The sequence below is a fragment of the Monopterus albus genome, unplaced genomic scaffold (genome assembly GCF_001952655.1).
Source record: "Monopterus albus unplaced genomic scaffold, M_albus_1.0 scaffold51.1, whole genome shotgun sequence".
Classification (NCBI taxonomy): Eukaryota; Metazoa; Chordata; class Actinopteri; order Synbranchiformes; family Synbranchidae; genus Monopterus; species Monopterus albus.
Window position 1 is genome coordinate 4,987,484 of NW_018127931.1, and position 15,143 is coordinate 5,002,626.

General features: G+C 39.6%; 1 protein-coding gene across 2 annotated transcripts in view; it reads right to left on the reverse strand.

Moving 5' to 3' along the window:
- nav3 (neuron navigator 3) overlaps positions 1-15,143 on the reverse strand; it is a 495,508-nt gene that overhangs the window by 387,093 nt on the left and 93,272 nt on the right. For both annotated transcript variants that reach the window (XM_020601356.1, XM_020601357.1), the window contains one exon: positions 13,267-13,338. The gene's annotated coding sequence lies outside the window, so the exon portion shown is untranslated. The remainder of the gene's footprint in view (positions 1-13,266; positions 13,339-15,143) is intronic.

A 15,143-nucleotide genomic window follows, 5' to 3' on the forward strand; every position in this document is an offset into this window, starting at 1 on the left:
CAGGAATTGCATTTTAACGCAGTGTGCTTCTTTTCTGTGTGACAATCTTTTAACCATTTACTAACCAGCCAACAGTTTTTAAGTAAAAAAAGCAGAAGTTTGTTTAAACAAGAAAATCACTGAATAAAGGTTGTGAAATTTACTTGATGAGCAGGATGCAACAGGTGCAGCAGCTCTTCACAACATATACTGTAAATGAACAAATTCATGCCTGAATTATACCCAAAATGTATAGGGAATAAAACACAAATAGCCTTTTTAATGGAAATGCCTTCACTGGAAGCGAGAGTCTGCTCAATAGGTTGGGGGTCTTCAGCCTTAGTTTTAGTGCTGGAGGAGGGGTTTCTAAACAGCTCTGATAATATGTGTTAAATATGAGATAGTCACATTTTATAAAGTCCAGTATCACAAATTTCGAAATTATACTTATTACAAAAGTATCCCGTGACCTCCCAAAATAAAAACACAGGGAGTACTGGCCCAGCCTGGCCACCCCTATGAAAATTTTTGGCTCTGCCAGTGGTGTATGTATGGGTGTATGCAGCCTTAATGCATACAGGGGTCTTCTATAACAATTCTATAGCAATCTCTTCCAAGCTCTGGACAGTCTGGCTCGAAATGAGGGTATTTACTTTAAAAAAAAAATTTTTTTAAGGATAATCACCTTTATTTGACCTTGTATGTTACACACAAGGAATTTGTTTCCGGTACAGAACTGATGGCAGCTATCTGCGGAGACGACTGCTCTACCCACTGAACCCACTGAACCACAGTCACCCCCACTTGTCAGTTTGCTACCTCAGCCAAACTGAGCATCTTGATCTAGACAATAAACATGCCATTGTAGTTGGTCCATAAGATGCTTCTTCCTGTGGAATTACATTCAGCGGATATTCTAAAGCTAGGAGGGGCCATTAAGTGCAAGGAAGGAAGCTATAACTAGCCATAAAGGCCAGGAACATATACTGTAAGTATGCTTAAGTTAAAAGCCACAAGATGCAGAAATAGGTAACTACTGTAGGTCTTAATACTATTTTCTTATAGCTATGAGAGTTTGTGGTTTTGTGGATCTTTTTGAACTCAAGTTCAGGACTACTCCAGATGTTCTCTGATGCACACTGGGCATTAATGGTGCAGCTCAGAGAAGCCTTAACTTGCATCACTCCCTGAAGAAGCAATCTGGTAAATAAGGTGCAAAAGAGCACCTGTTTACTGAGCATGAGAGCAGGCACAGGTAAATATGCACATAGCTGAATGTCAGCTTCGCCTTTGATCCCTCATCAGCCACATATCACACTGTTTATAGCGAGACATAGGGAGGAGAATTCAGACTAGTAGGAGGTAGCAATTGACAGAGTAGAAACAGTGGAGAACCGGGCTGAAAAGGGATGACACAAAGTAATTCAGGGGAGAAAATGTTAAAGCCTAGAGAGTGACAACTTCAAAAATAAGTGACAACAGCAGGCAAGTGACAAAAGCAGCAGGAAATTTGACATAAAAAGAAAGACTTTTCAGGCTGATACCACAGATATACGTACACACTTATGCTGTTTCCATTATCGGAACCTAACGAGCGGTATCCCTTTCCTTAACCATCACCAAACCTAGACTCCAGAGTTGATGTGAATCATCCTGCTTTATTTTTCCACTGTATTTTCACTCTGTCAGTCTCTGTTTAGAGGAGGGAGGGGCGGCTCCCTTCTCACACATGCAGTCAGCTGTGTGTTTACACACAGTGCTTGTAATGCTAATGCTTGAGGTGTGAAGATGTAACATTTAACCAGTCACTGACAACTGCTCTGTGCACACGCACCCCTTTCCCCCTTGCTTGGCACTTGATTTTAGTACTGCCTCCTGAGGGGTACTGAAATTTAGCTCCCAGAATGCACCTCCAAAGCGGGCGCACCATAGTGGAAACAAATGCAGAACCTGTGACGAGCCTTACTCAGTGCGACACATTTAGGTCGGTTTCTAAAATGGAAAAACCTTTTAAAATGCTGCATGAGCCACTTCTGTTCATTACAGCAATGTAGTCCTGATGCATGTATGTGTATGAGGACAGGAGAGCTATCCACACTATAGCAAACCCCAGACATGTATATACTGTATGATCCAAGATGTTGGGTTAAATTAAAAATGTGGATTTTCATATCAAAACACCATCTTTTGCAGATTGTACCAAAATATTTATATATAGTATAGTATTTAAAACACACTTAATAATTAATTAATGTATAATTAAAAGGTAACCACCCCACCACCCCTCTGAATTGTAAAAACGACCTTAAAGCAGTATCCACTCAAAAAGGAAGTCATCGAAGGCATTAAGCCTTCTTTACTGGAAAGTGGCATTATTGTGCCTTGTGATGACTCCCCAGTATGAACACCCATTTTCCCATTAAAGAAAAATCAGATATGCTGGCCAGCCTGCTAAATGGAGATTTGTGCATGAGTAACACGCAGTAACCGAGGCGACACACATGCAGTCGCCCGAAGTGTCCAATCCATATCCGATTTTGTCTCAAGTGCCTCAGGGCTCAACATATTTCTCTGTTGTTGATTTGGCAAATGCATTCTTTTCCATTCCAGTACATTAACAACAGCCAGTACTGGTTTGTTTTCATATTTGATGGTAAGAGCTACAAGTAAACAAGAGCCCCTCAGGGTTATCACTCTTGTCTCAGTCATTTCCATCATGCAGTAATGATTATACAGCTGAATCAACACCTCACCAAAACAGTCATCACTTTCATGAAAGGAGGATTTATTACAGGACTGATTTATTAGACTGCATAAGTGTTAGCTATGTGTACCTAATAAACTGTCATCTCAGTGCAAATACAAACACCAAATACAAAATGTGCACTGTAAATTTTGCTCAGATTTTCATCACAAATCATTGGAGTGACAGACGATGAGCTGCTGGTAGCAATGGGTTTAATTGGTATTGAACAACAGTGTGCATTAAATATGACCCTGGCTTCTTCTGTTGTCACGGTAACTGAGGGGAGAAGGTAGTAGCTTAAATGTATGTGTGTGTGTGTGTGTGTGATCTGTTTATGAGAGTGATTCACTATTGTGAAGGTGAAGACTGACATGACAAGCAGCAGCTCATTATCTTGAGGAATGCATGAAGCAGTGTCAGTCTTGCGTTGTTTGTTTTGTTTGCCACACTGGCCTGAGCTGTTTTCCTGGCAACTCGCTGTGTATGGTTTCCAGAGATGACGAAGTCTTTGGTGGTGACAACAAAATGAATCAGGATGATATCAGGACCCTCATAGCTAAAACGGTATGTTATAAAAATTCTGTTATTAAACATGATTTTTACTATTTAATGCGTTTTAAACTTTCAGAACAGAGCCATGTGAGAAACTGATACTGAAGGACGTTTTCTATCTTTCATGTGAAACTCTGTGTACTGTGATGTAATCAACTGCAGACTGTTCAAGACAAAGAGAGACACAACCGTCAACTGTAGGACAAGCATGTGTCTCAGTATGATTAGCGTCTAAGCCATGTTATCAGGGTGTGCCTTTTCAACTATATATTGTACTGTTTGAATCTATTTTACTCAGACAACTCTGTATGCTCATGCTGACTTGTCTCCTTGCTGCAAGTAAACTAATTACTTAAAAAGATTCCAGTGACTTCTGTGCTTCATTAAACGTTCCTTTGACACGGTACCTGCCAAGCACCACTGGCAGCAAGATTCCTCAATTAAACAAATATGAAATCATTTAAAATGTATTTACCTGACAATAAAAGGGAAGTTATTAAAACTTTGCAGCTACATGGAACCAGTTAATCACCACTGAATTACAGAAATGCAATGCACCAGCTCAGGAAGTTCAACCTGCCACAGGTGCTGCTGATACAGCCCTATGGAGGAATCATCAAGTCTGTTCTCTGCTCATCCATCACTGTCTGGTATGGTTCAGTAACCACACAGGGCAGGAACAGATTCCAGCAGACAGTCAGGACTGCAGAAAAGATAATCGGTGCCAGCCTGCCATCCATGGAGGACCTGTACTCCTCATGGGTCAAAAGGAGGGCGGAGAGGATCACTGCTGACCCCTCACCTCCAGATCACAAATTGTTTGTAATCCTCTCCTCTGGATGGCGCTATAGGTCACTGTATGCCAAAACAAGCAGACACATGAACAGTTTCTTCAGCCCGTGCCATCACTCTGATGAACACTTAATCCATGACTGTATGACTGAACACAGAAATCTCCCCATGTAACCATCATACATATCAGTCTGAAAGCTCCTCTGCTGTAATGTACTGTATGTATATATATTTATAAACACATCTCTCTTTTTCCTCATAGTCTTTTCCTATTTTTGATTGCACATATTGCACACATTTTTATTTATTGTTTTCCTTTCTTTCTTTCTTTTGTTCTTTTACTTTTTGCTTTGGTTGTTATTTTCTATTTCCTGTTGGCTACAAATGCAAGTCTCTTCACTGGAGTCAAATTTTTGTCTGTGTTAAAACATACTTGGCCATTAAAGATGCTTCTGATTCTGATTCACATGCTGTGTCTGTGCTCTTAACTTGTGCAGCAGCAAACAGCAAGTTTACGTTAACATACTGTATACCATACAATTGGAATAGAAACATGTTTTCTGCCCCATGAATGTATGTGCATTCTTTATTTTATCTAAACAAGAAACCAGGCTATATTTTGAGTAAATTTTGTTCATTATTATTATTATTATTATTTTTTAGCATTTATTTAACCAGGAAGTCTCCTGAGATATCTCTTTTGTAAGAGAGACCCGGCCAAAATGGCAACATTAAAAAGAGTCACATAATAACATACATGTGACAGTCACACTACACAATAAAGTTTGATCTGTGAAATATAAGACATATAATAAATTAAAACAATTACATTTGAATTTTCTTTTGTAGAATTTTCCAGGCCCAAGGTGCATAAAATGAAAAGGCAGTTTTTTCCAAACTCAGAGCAAACACTAGGTGTAGGCCTACTGCAGGTAATCCATCTGGATGATGTGGTCTGATAGTTAAGAAAGCAAGAGAAAACATTACACAAAGGTAGCCAGGACGTTTTCCAAGGATAGCTTGAAAAATGAAAAGGTACATATGAGGTATATGCTTAATCTTTACTGAGGTCCATCCAGTTAACCTATATAAATCACAGTGATGGGTTCTTGTTCCAACATTTAAAATACAACATAAGAAGGAATGGTCGACAGAGTCAAGCCTGCGGAGTAACGAGTCGGATGCATGCAAACATAATGTGTCTCCATAGGCTAAGACAATTAGAAATGTTGATTGAACAAGACTTTTTCTTTCTGAAAAGGGGAACATATTTTTAAAAATGGAAATAAAACCTAATTTAGATTTCAATTTCTTTACAAGATTATCAGTATGGGTTATATATAAAGATACTTTGTCATCCAAATTGCAAGATATTTGTATGGTCAAGGTCAAAGTGTTTATTAGGTCTTGAGACTCAAGCTGTCTTGCACAGTGTTTACGTTTACTTTGTTGAAAGCTCATATGTCATATAAATGCCCATTAATATAAAATATACCAATTAACAATAGTTTTTATTATTTTTCACAAAATGAATTTTTTATTTTCCAATCCATGTGTGGAAACAGGCTGACTATGGAATTTGTTCAAATAACAAATAGCAAATTCTATACTACTCATTTTTTTCAATCATACTATACTCAACTTCTCTCTCTTAACACTTATGAATAACACCTATTTTCTAAGTCAATCTGCAGTTGACCTCGACGCATTCCTCTTTTAATTGAATTTTGTTTTTTGGGAATAAATACAAAAAAAGAATTATTTGATCCCCTGCTGATTTTGCAGGTTTGCCCACTTACAAAGAAATGAAGGTCTGTTTTTATTTTTATTATTTTTATCATAGGTTTATTCTAAAGGATAGAGACAGAATATCAACAAAAAATCCCCCAAATGCACACAATACAAATGTTATAAACCAAGTTGCATTTCAGTGAGTAAAATAAGTATTTGATCCCCAAGCAAAACATGACCTAGTACTTGGTGGAGAAACCCTTGTTGACAAGCACAGAGGTAAGATGTTTTTTGTAGCTGGTCACCAGGTTTGTGCACATCTCAGAAGAGATTTTGGCCCCCTCTTCTTTACAGATCTTCTCTAAATCCTTAAGGTTTCTTGGCAACTCGAAGTTTCAGCCTCCTGCATAGATTTTCTATAGGATTAAGGTCTGGAGACTGGCAAGGCCACTCCATGACCTTAATGTGCTTCTCCTTGAGCCACATCTTTGTTGCCCTGCTGGTATGTTTTGAGGCATTGTCATGCTGGAAGAGCCATCCATGACCCATCTTCAGATGGTCTTGTAGCCCATTCTGGCCTTGTACAGGTCTACAATCTTGCACCTGATTTCTTCTGACAGCTCTTTGGTCTTGCCCATTGTGGTGAGGTTTGAATGGAAGATAGAGAAACTCTGTGGACACGTGTCTTTTATACACGTAACAATGTGTCATTAGGAGCACCATCTTCAATTGGGCACCACATGAGCACATACCCAGTCTGTGGGAGCCAGAATATTGTTGGTTGGTAGGGGATCAAATTCTTATTTTACTCACACATGCAACTAAATTTATAACATTTGTATCATGTGCTTTTTGGGATTTTTTGTTGATATTCTGTCTCTATGCTTTAGATTAAACCTATGATAAAAATTATAAGTGGGCAAACCTACAAAATTTTGCATGGAGCTCCAGACCGAGGGCAACTGATGGTTAGTTTGTATTTCTTCCATTTGTGAATAGCCATTGCAACAGTTGTCTCCTTCTCACCAAGCTTCTTGCTGATGGTCTTGTAGCCCATTGTGCAGGTCTACAATCTTGTACCTGATTTCTTCTCACAGCTCTTTGGTCTTGCCCATTGTGGTGAGGTTGGAATGGAAAATACAGAAACTCTGTGGACACGTGTCTTTTATACACATAACAAAGTGTCATTAGGAGCACCATCTTAAATTGGGCACCACATGAGCACATACCCAGTCTGTGGGAGCCAGAATATTGTTGGTTGGTAGGGGATCAAATACTTATTTTACTCACACATGCAACTAAATTTATAACATTTGTATCATGTGCTTTTTGGGATTTTTTTTGTTGATATTCTGTCTCTATGCTTTAGAATAAACCTATGATAAAAATTACAGACCCTTCATTTCTTTGTAAGTGGGCAAACCTACAAAATCAGCAGGGGATCAAATAATTCTTTACCCCACTGTATAGTATAGTCCACTAGACTCCACAAACATTTAACCCTCCCCTTATCTCTGTCTCCAACCCCCCTCTCCTGTTTCTCTCCGTTCATTAATCACATTCTCTGCACAGTCCAATCTTACATCAAAGATCAGTTTGGAGATGTAATAATAATAATAATCTCTCACTCTCCCTCTCTCCCCCTTGGTGTTACAGTATTGTCCATGCTCTTGGGCTTGTCTGACAGAGTGAAACGGTAAACTGCCTTCCTGCTCTTCCATTCATCTACATACAAGCTACATTACCACCCAGTTACACTTAGATTACATTAATGTGCTTTCACTCAGCCAGACCTCCTCTGTACGCACCAAACCCATTCTCCATTGTCAGCGCGGCACTGTGCAAGCATTATGATGGCATGTAATCTTGTGATATTGTGTTGGGATTAACATCAAATCTCATTATGTCTATGGTGGATCATGGGAGAGGGAAGGATGGAGGAGGCAAGTTTGGAAGGGGAGGGGGGTAACATCTTTATTTATTTGTTAGGTTTTTAAAGCTGAGCAAGAAAGAGAAAAAGAAGAAAGGGGATGATTTAATATATACATTAGTGTGTTGGTTAATTTGCTGTGTGGGCCTGTTGAACACACAGTCGACTGAGACAAAGCAAACAGAGGTTGAGAGGTCAAAATGAGATGTTGCAGTAGAGCCTGACAAAATATGACACAGATTAAACAACCTAACCCTCCTCTTCCAGCTCTACACGCTTTGCCCCTTCACACCAAACACCTCTGTTAGCATTTTCCCCCAGTCTCACGCCTCATAAACCTCTTTTATTACCAATACATCTGTGAAGGTTGTAATTGCCTAAGAGATATACAGCCAGCACCAGGACACGGCTCAATTTTGCTCCATTTAAAACGCAGTCATGCCAAAGTGATGTTGAGGGGAGGGCTTCGCCCTGTTAAATAAAACACATTGTCAGGCCAAAATCAGATGTTGACACATATACCCCAATTCCCAGAGGCATGAGTGGTGAAAAGGATTGGTGGACACACACACATTCAAGCATTTTCTGCCCATGCAGGTACACTATTTCTCATACTCACACACCCACACTGTATAAAACCAAAGACGCATTCAAATACACACAAAACAAATGCATGCATACACACATTCCACCGCTCCCAGTAGCGCACCATGCTTGTTACTGAGCCTCAGGAGACTCACTAAATCACACAGAGGCCCCAGCAGAAATGAGGGATAACAGCACAATGGCACTACAACCACTGACTGCCGAATATCTTTTTATAAACGCAACAGAGTAAGAAGTGCTGGGGGGAGGGAAACCTCAACAGGGACCAGGGAGGAGGGGATGCTTGCTTTACATACAGCCAATGGGTGGGGAAATCTGTTGTTGTAGTTGCAATCGAATTCTGCTAAAATGATCAAAGGTGTTTTTTCAGCCCAACATCTATAATGAAGAGACAGAAATAAATACAATGAAGAACACAAACTGAGAAATTCTGGATCATCTTTGGCTTCCTGTGGCTCCTGAGGCCTCCAAGTCTGTGTAAGCATGAGGATGTTGTTTATCACTACAAGTTTGGAATACCTTGAAAGCTGTTTTCTTTCATTCCCACATGAGCTCTCCAGCTGTGCTCACAGTCTCCAAAACACCTCCTTTAGATGACTTCTAAAATACATTTTTGTCATCTGAAATAATAAAATAAATCCAAACCTTAAACACTAAGGGAAGGTAAAGTATGAGGTCTATCACAGAACTGTTTTAAATCAAGTAATGAAATCATTTGGCGAAAGTGATTTCAGTGTTTGTGTATTGCTGTACTTGAACTTAAAATGTTTTATCCTTTAATGTTGTTTGCATTATTATTAGTAGCCTAAGCAGCAATTAATATGCTATTAACAAGAGCAAGCTAGTAGAATAATATAAGACTATCAAACACACTTCTGAAGTATGCAAAATATGATTTGTTTATCGTAAATAGGTACAACTCCAGAAAATATTCTGAATTTTTTTTTGTCAGTATTGCACACCCCTAATTGAAGGGACCCTTAAATGAGTTTTTTAAATTATCTAGTTAAGCAGAAGTTATTTTTGCATAAACATTCATTCACTTTGCAGCTTGTAAAGAAAGAAAAGGCAGACAAGTAGGAAGGAAGATTTAAAAAAACCTCTTTAAGGTTTTTTAAAAATTTCAAAAGACAGCTGTCTAAGTAGCCTTCTTTTTGATTCACATGCCATTTTAAACAGAATTCTATGATGTGTGATATTAAAACACAGCTGCACTAGTAATTCAGGTATTGCAAAACCTACTGAACCTCATTCATTTGCCCCTAACCTGTCTGCTACACATGTAGACTCTAATGTCAGACAGAAACCACAGAATGCCCTCTACAGTGTCACATTCTACCCTGAAAACTGTGTGGAAGGAGGGGAATGGTGTGGTGATGAAGGAGAACCAAGAGAGGACCCTTCAAGTCTCCAGTATTCCATTAGCCAGTCTGTGATCTACTGCTCTACTACCTAAATTCTTACACACACACATACACACACACACACACAGATGGAAGGCCAGCTTCCCAGTCTTCTCCTGACACCATCCCCCATCCCACTGCCTCTCCTTTTCATCCTCCTCCTTCTCCTTCACACACCTCACACCCTCCGTCAGTCACCACCCATCACACAAGACCTCCACAGATGGGCCTGCGAAGAACACACATACACACATTCATCCAGTCCATATTCAGTCCCACTGCCACACACACATACATATACAGTATATTCACAAAGGTTCCAGACTCACTTTCTCACTCCTCACACGGCTGGCCAGACATAACACACACTCAGCACAGCTCTCAGCTTAACATCATCTCTCTTTTTTACTCACTCACACACACACACAACCCCACTAACTCTTTCATGTGAGGCTCTAAGGAGCTCAGAAACCAAAAACCTCCGTAGCTGAGGGGAACCCAATTAGGATACAATTAGTGCCATCAGATCTACCTGAGAGATGGCGCTTCGCACTTGTGCTGGCAAAACAAAGCGAACATACAGGATTGGGCGGTGGTGGTGGAGGTGGGGCGCCGAGGAGATTTGTGAAGAAAAACTAAAGCTCGCCCACTTCCCGGTGTCTTTAAAGGCTGCCACTAATTTCCCTGCATTTTTGATCAGTGAGGAAAAACTGAAATGCTAATGAGCCTCACTCCTTTAAAAGAAACACTGACATGCTAGATGAGTCTAATTAAAGAAAACGGAGGAAAGACTGAAATATAACCTCTGAAAAGTTGGTTCCATCAATCATGTGGCATTTTTCTAGACTAATCAACAGGTTAGTCACCAAAGAGCTTACCTTTAAATCTCCAGCCACACACTAAAGAACAATTCTATTCAACAAGATAATCCACTCTGAATCCAACTGTTAATCTTGTTATTGTGGTTGATGGTCCATCCAGCATTCTGACATCACATATCCAAATCTGCCTGCAACCAGGAGGAAAAAATCCAACTGCACATTTTTAACCCTTTTCTCCTGGAGGCAAACTCCTGTAGCTTGAGGAAAGCCTGCTCTAGAGTAGTAGTACAATGAGGTGGGATGGATGGAGGCAGGAGGAGGAGAGGGATGCAAGTGGCTCACATCACTTCGGCATCTCTTAGTGAGGGAATTGAGCCACGAGAAGGCAAGCAGTGGTGAATGAGTCAAGGATGCAAGTCCCCTCCCCTCACACTGCTATGTATCTCTCCCTCTCCTGCACACACGCACTCATGCACACACTCCTACCCCCCACCCTGCTACAGACTGCATTGCACTGATGAAATTTTAATGGTTCTTTTAGGAAGAATAATGAACATGCTTGTCCCTAGAGTTGTGTGTGTGTGTGTGTGTGTGTGTGTGTGTGTGTGTGTGTGTGATTATACAAACGTGTATGTGTGTGTAAAGTGTAAGGGTGTGCTTTTCTTCTCTAGATCTTGTTTTGTCTTTTACATGCACCTGAGCATACTCCCACTCACACACTGCAGTCCTGCACAGATTCACTTGTACACTTCCCCCCTCTTCATTTGCACAGCACATGCAGAATCACACACAGACATGCATACGCCATGCAGGCTTACACTCAGCAACATCAAACACTGCTACTGACAGACACACACTTTCTCCTCCCGTTGCACAGGAGAGATGGTGTGGGAGAGCAGACAGAGAGCAACCCATCCTCGAAAATGCGCTGCTGATGCACCCCCCACCACACACACATGCACACACCACACAGAGGAGCACACATGTGCACAAATAAGCACACACACATCAATGAAGTGGAACAAAGTGTAGAGGCAGCATGTGGAGGCACCAGTAGGAACATTATGATGGGGAGGAGAAGACTAAAGTGTGCCAGAAAACACACTTCAGATACTTCAGGTACATGTCTTCAGATACTTTAAGTGTACTGCAGTACTGTGTCGTTTAGAGTAAAATGAATAATAAAGGTAATCTATAAAAACCAAAACATTTAACTATAAGTAATTACAATTCCATATATGCATTGTCAATTAAAACTAATTATGGTTTTATACTTTGGTAAGAAACACTGAAATTCAAAATTAATCAAACATAAAGAACGTGCCTAATTCAGTTCTTGCCAACTTCATCTTATATTCCCAGTTAGTTTAATTACTATACATATCGCCACAGATGACCATAAACTCTGTTCACGACAGCAAAAATCCTAAGGTTGAAAAGCCTCAAAATTTTACATTTTTAACTTGCCAAAACAGAAAATATACACTACTGTAAGTCTGCTTTAACACCTTTTTACAATAATGTTCAGTAAACAAATCTGTAATGTTGTCAATCAAGCACTTAAATGGCAAGTAATGATAATCAGCTGGTGCTGTCCCAAATCGAGATTAAGCCATGCATGACACTGCCCAGGGCAAAACAGGGGGGAAAGCCCTAAATATTTGATCAGGGTCATACTGGTGGGTTTGCAATGCTATGATTTTGTTAAGTCATTAGAGTCTATTTTAATAACCATCTGTTTTGAAGTATTATAAAAATTTCAGATGTCTCCTGTTGCTCTCTATTGTCTAACATTAAAGCCCCTAAAAACAATAACATTAAATATTCATGACTAAATAAGCAGCAATCAAAATGCAGAACAGTACTTCAATACTCCAAAAACTCAGCTTCTTCTGCGGATATGTGGGCGTGGTTTGGGAAGATTTGATTGACAGTACCCTGGCAACCAGAAACTAACCAACCAACCGTCATCAGATTTTGAATTAAATGTTACTAAATTTTTACTGATCTTCACTTTCCAACTGAAGCAAGAGGAAGCTAAACTGACCTTCCCTAGTTTCTCATTAAAGCGCCCACCAATCCCAGCTCCTCTAGGAGTGATGGGTTCTTGAATAGTCAGCAAAGCATGCATACTGAATTGTAGTCCCTAATGGCTTTTATGATAACATGTTCATAATATGTCTGTGTACTAAAGGATAGTAAAACACTCAACCATCATTGGAATGCTCCATAATATACCATTAAAAATATTGATTAGTATGTTCTGTTTGACAATTCATATACAATACATTCAAACAGCACCAGCAAAGGCAACATAGTTTGCACTGTGTTAACATCTCCATATATCAAAATGAAGAATTAAACCAGCAGTTTGACAATGAGCTGAGATGGCTGGCACATTTTCTGCGGTTTGCAGTGGCTGATTTTAGACAGCAGGATTCTACAAAAACTGTCTTTAGGTCTGAAAATACTTTTGAGTTCAAATGTTACTCTGATGTTATTTATCAGCTGACACAGGAAGGGATGATTTCAAGATTTTAAATTCAAGACATACAAGGCCACATCTGGAATCTTAATCTGACCGGCAACAGATATGGGCCTGAGAACATGTAGCACAACAGGAAAATGAGTCGAGTTATGACACAGATTCAAGTTGAGGCAGCTGTTAGACAATCAAATAATGGGTAAAAGGGAGGCTGAACTTACATAAGACTAGGATTCCACCTCAGTATTCGACCTTAACCCAAAGACCAGCATTGATAGTAGCAGTCAGAAGTGCTAAAAAGAGAAGAGAAAAATAGATCTGTTACAATTTAACCTAGGTACGAACTCAAAAACACAAATGTGACAATCATTCCATTCACAGTTCTGTTTTTGTCTTCAAATGTCAGTTTTTGCAGATTTTTGTGCTTGTGTCATTTTGGATGGACTGAAAAGACAGCAGCTACCATGTGGTTTCATTTCCTCATACATACATGGGCAGCTTAAGATGTTATAGACTGCAGATCCTGCAAGTGATTTGTTTGACCACATCCACTTTCCCGCCATCTGTCACCTCCTGCAGTCTACAGTAGTCCCCCCCCTCAAAAAAAAAGGCCCAGTGGAAGTGTGAAATGGTATGACCAAAGGTTTATCTGAAGCACCAGGATATTTTAGCAACTTTATGCTCAAAGTAGTTTTAATGTTTCCAAGTTTTCTGAAAAAGAAAAAAAAACTTTCTGTAAAAAGGCAATAAACTCTGAGTGAATGTGGAAATTGTCCTCACCCTCAAATTCCCTTCCAAGGTGCTCCTAACTCTGCCCAGTTCCTAAAAATCAATTACCACCCAAAAGCAGTGGTGAAAAAGGAGAATCATAATTTAAATCTTCAGTTCTGTGGCCACTTTAAAAGGCATTTTAGAGTCAAGCAAGGGTTTGATGGGAATAATTATCATATGTGACATGCGAGTCATCCTCTATCCTGGTATACAAAAACAACAGCTTACAAGGTTAAAGCTGTGTGGAGAGTAGATACACTTCACTTCTGTTGGAATATCTATGATATTTAAAAAAGAAACAACACATCTTGCATATGTTAGAGTAGCAACACTAAGAGTTAAAGGCAAGTTAAATGGCGGCTTAACGAGAACATTCATTATGTGCTGTCTGATATGCAAGCACATGTATCCCTCCTGGGATACAAAAACAAAAACAGAAGCTTAAAAAATGAAGGCTGGCTGTGTGAAGAGTAAAAAATGTGCCAAATTCAGGTCAGATAATGATTCTAAACAACAGGTAATACTGCCCTCAGTAGGTGTTTTGCTCACATATCAAGCAGTGAATTCAGTGATTAAGTTGTCACACCGAGAAGAGAGTCAAATATGAGAAAATGTTGCAGTAAATCTGGAAATTTCTAATGATAAAGAAGTTGTTCTTTGGTAGTCAAAAATAAAGAAACAACGCACTATGTGATAAATGGACTTACACTTTCTACACATTCTGTAAACTCAAAGCGCTTAATGCTATATTTGCCTATTCACATACACACGCTCACACCTGCTGGTACCAAGCCACCATACAACCACTTACACCGTGTACACACACACACACACACACACACACACATGCACAGGATAGCCACCGGAGCACTGTGGGGGCCAGTGTCTTGCCCAAGGACACTTAAACATGTGGACTAGAATCAAACTTCTAACCCTTTGGTTAGGGGATAACCTGTTCTTCCTCCACAGAATGGAAAATATTACTTTCTCAGCATAGTGAAATAAATACCTGCATGTGGGACGCTGGCAGCCAGCGACATTAGCAGCAGAATGCTTTCTCACTCTCTGGCTGCCCAGGTGTGCAGTTTATATTTTTAGTACCACATTTATGAGGGATTGTAATGGGTGCGTGCAGCTCAAAACAAACAAAGGTGATTAAATGTAAAAGGATCAACAACTCTGTTATACATGTACCATGCCTGTATATACATGCACACACACACACACACACACACAGTGTATATATATATATATATATATATATATATATATATATACACAGTATACTGCCATCACTACAATATACATGTTTTGCATACTTCTTTAT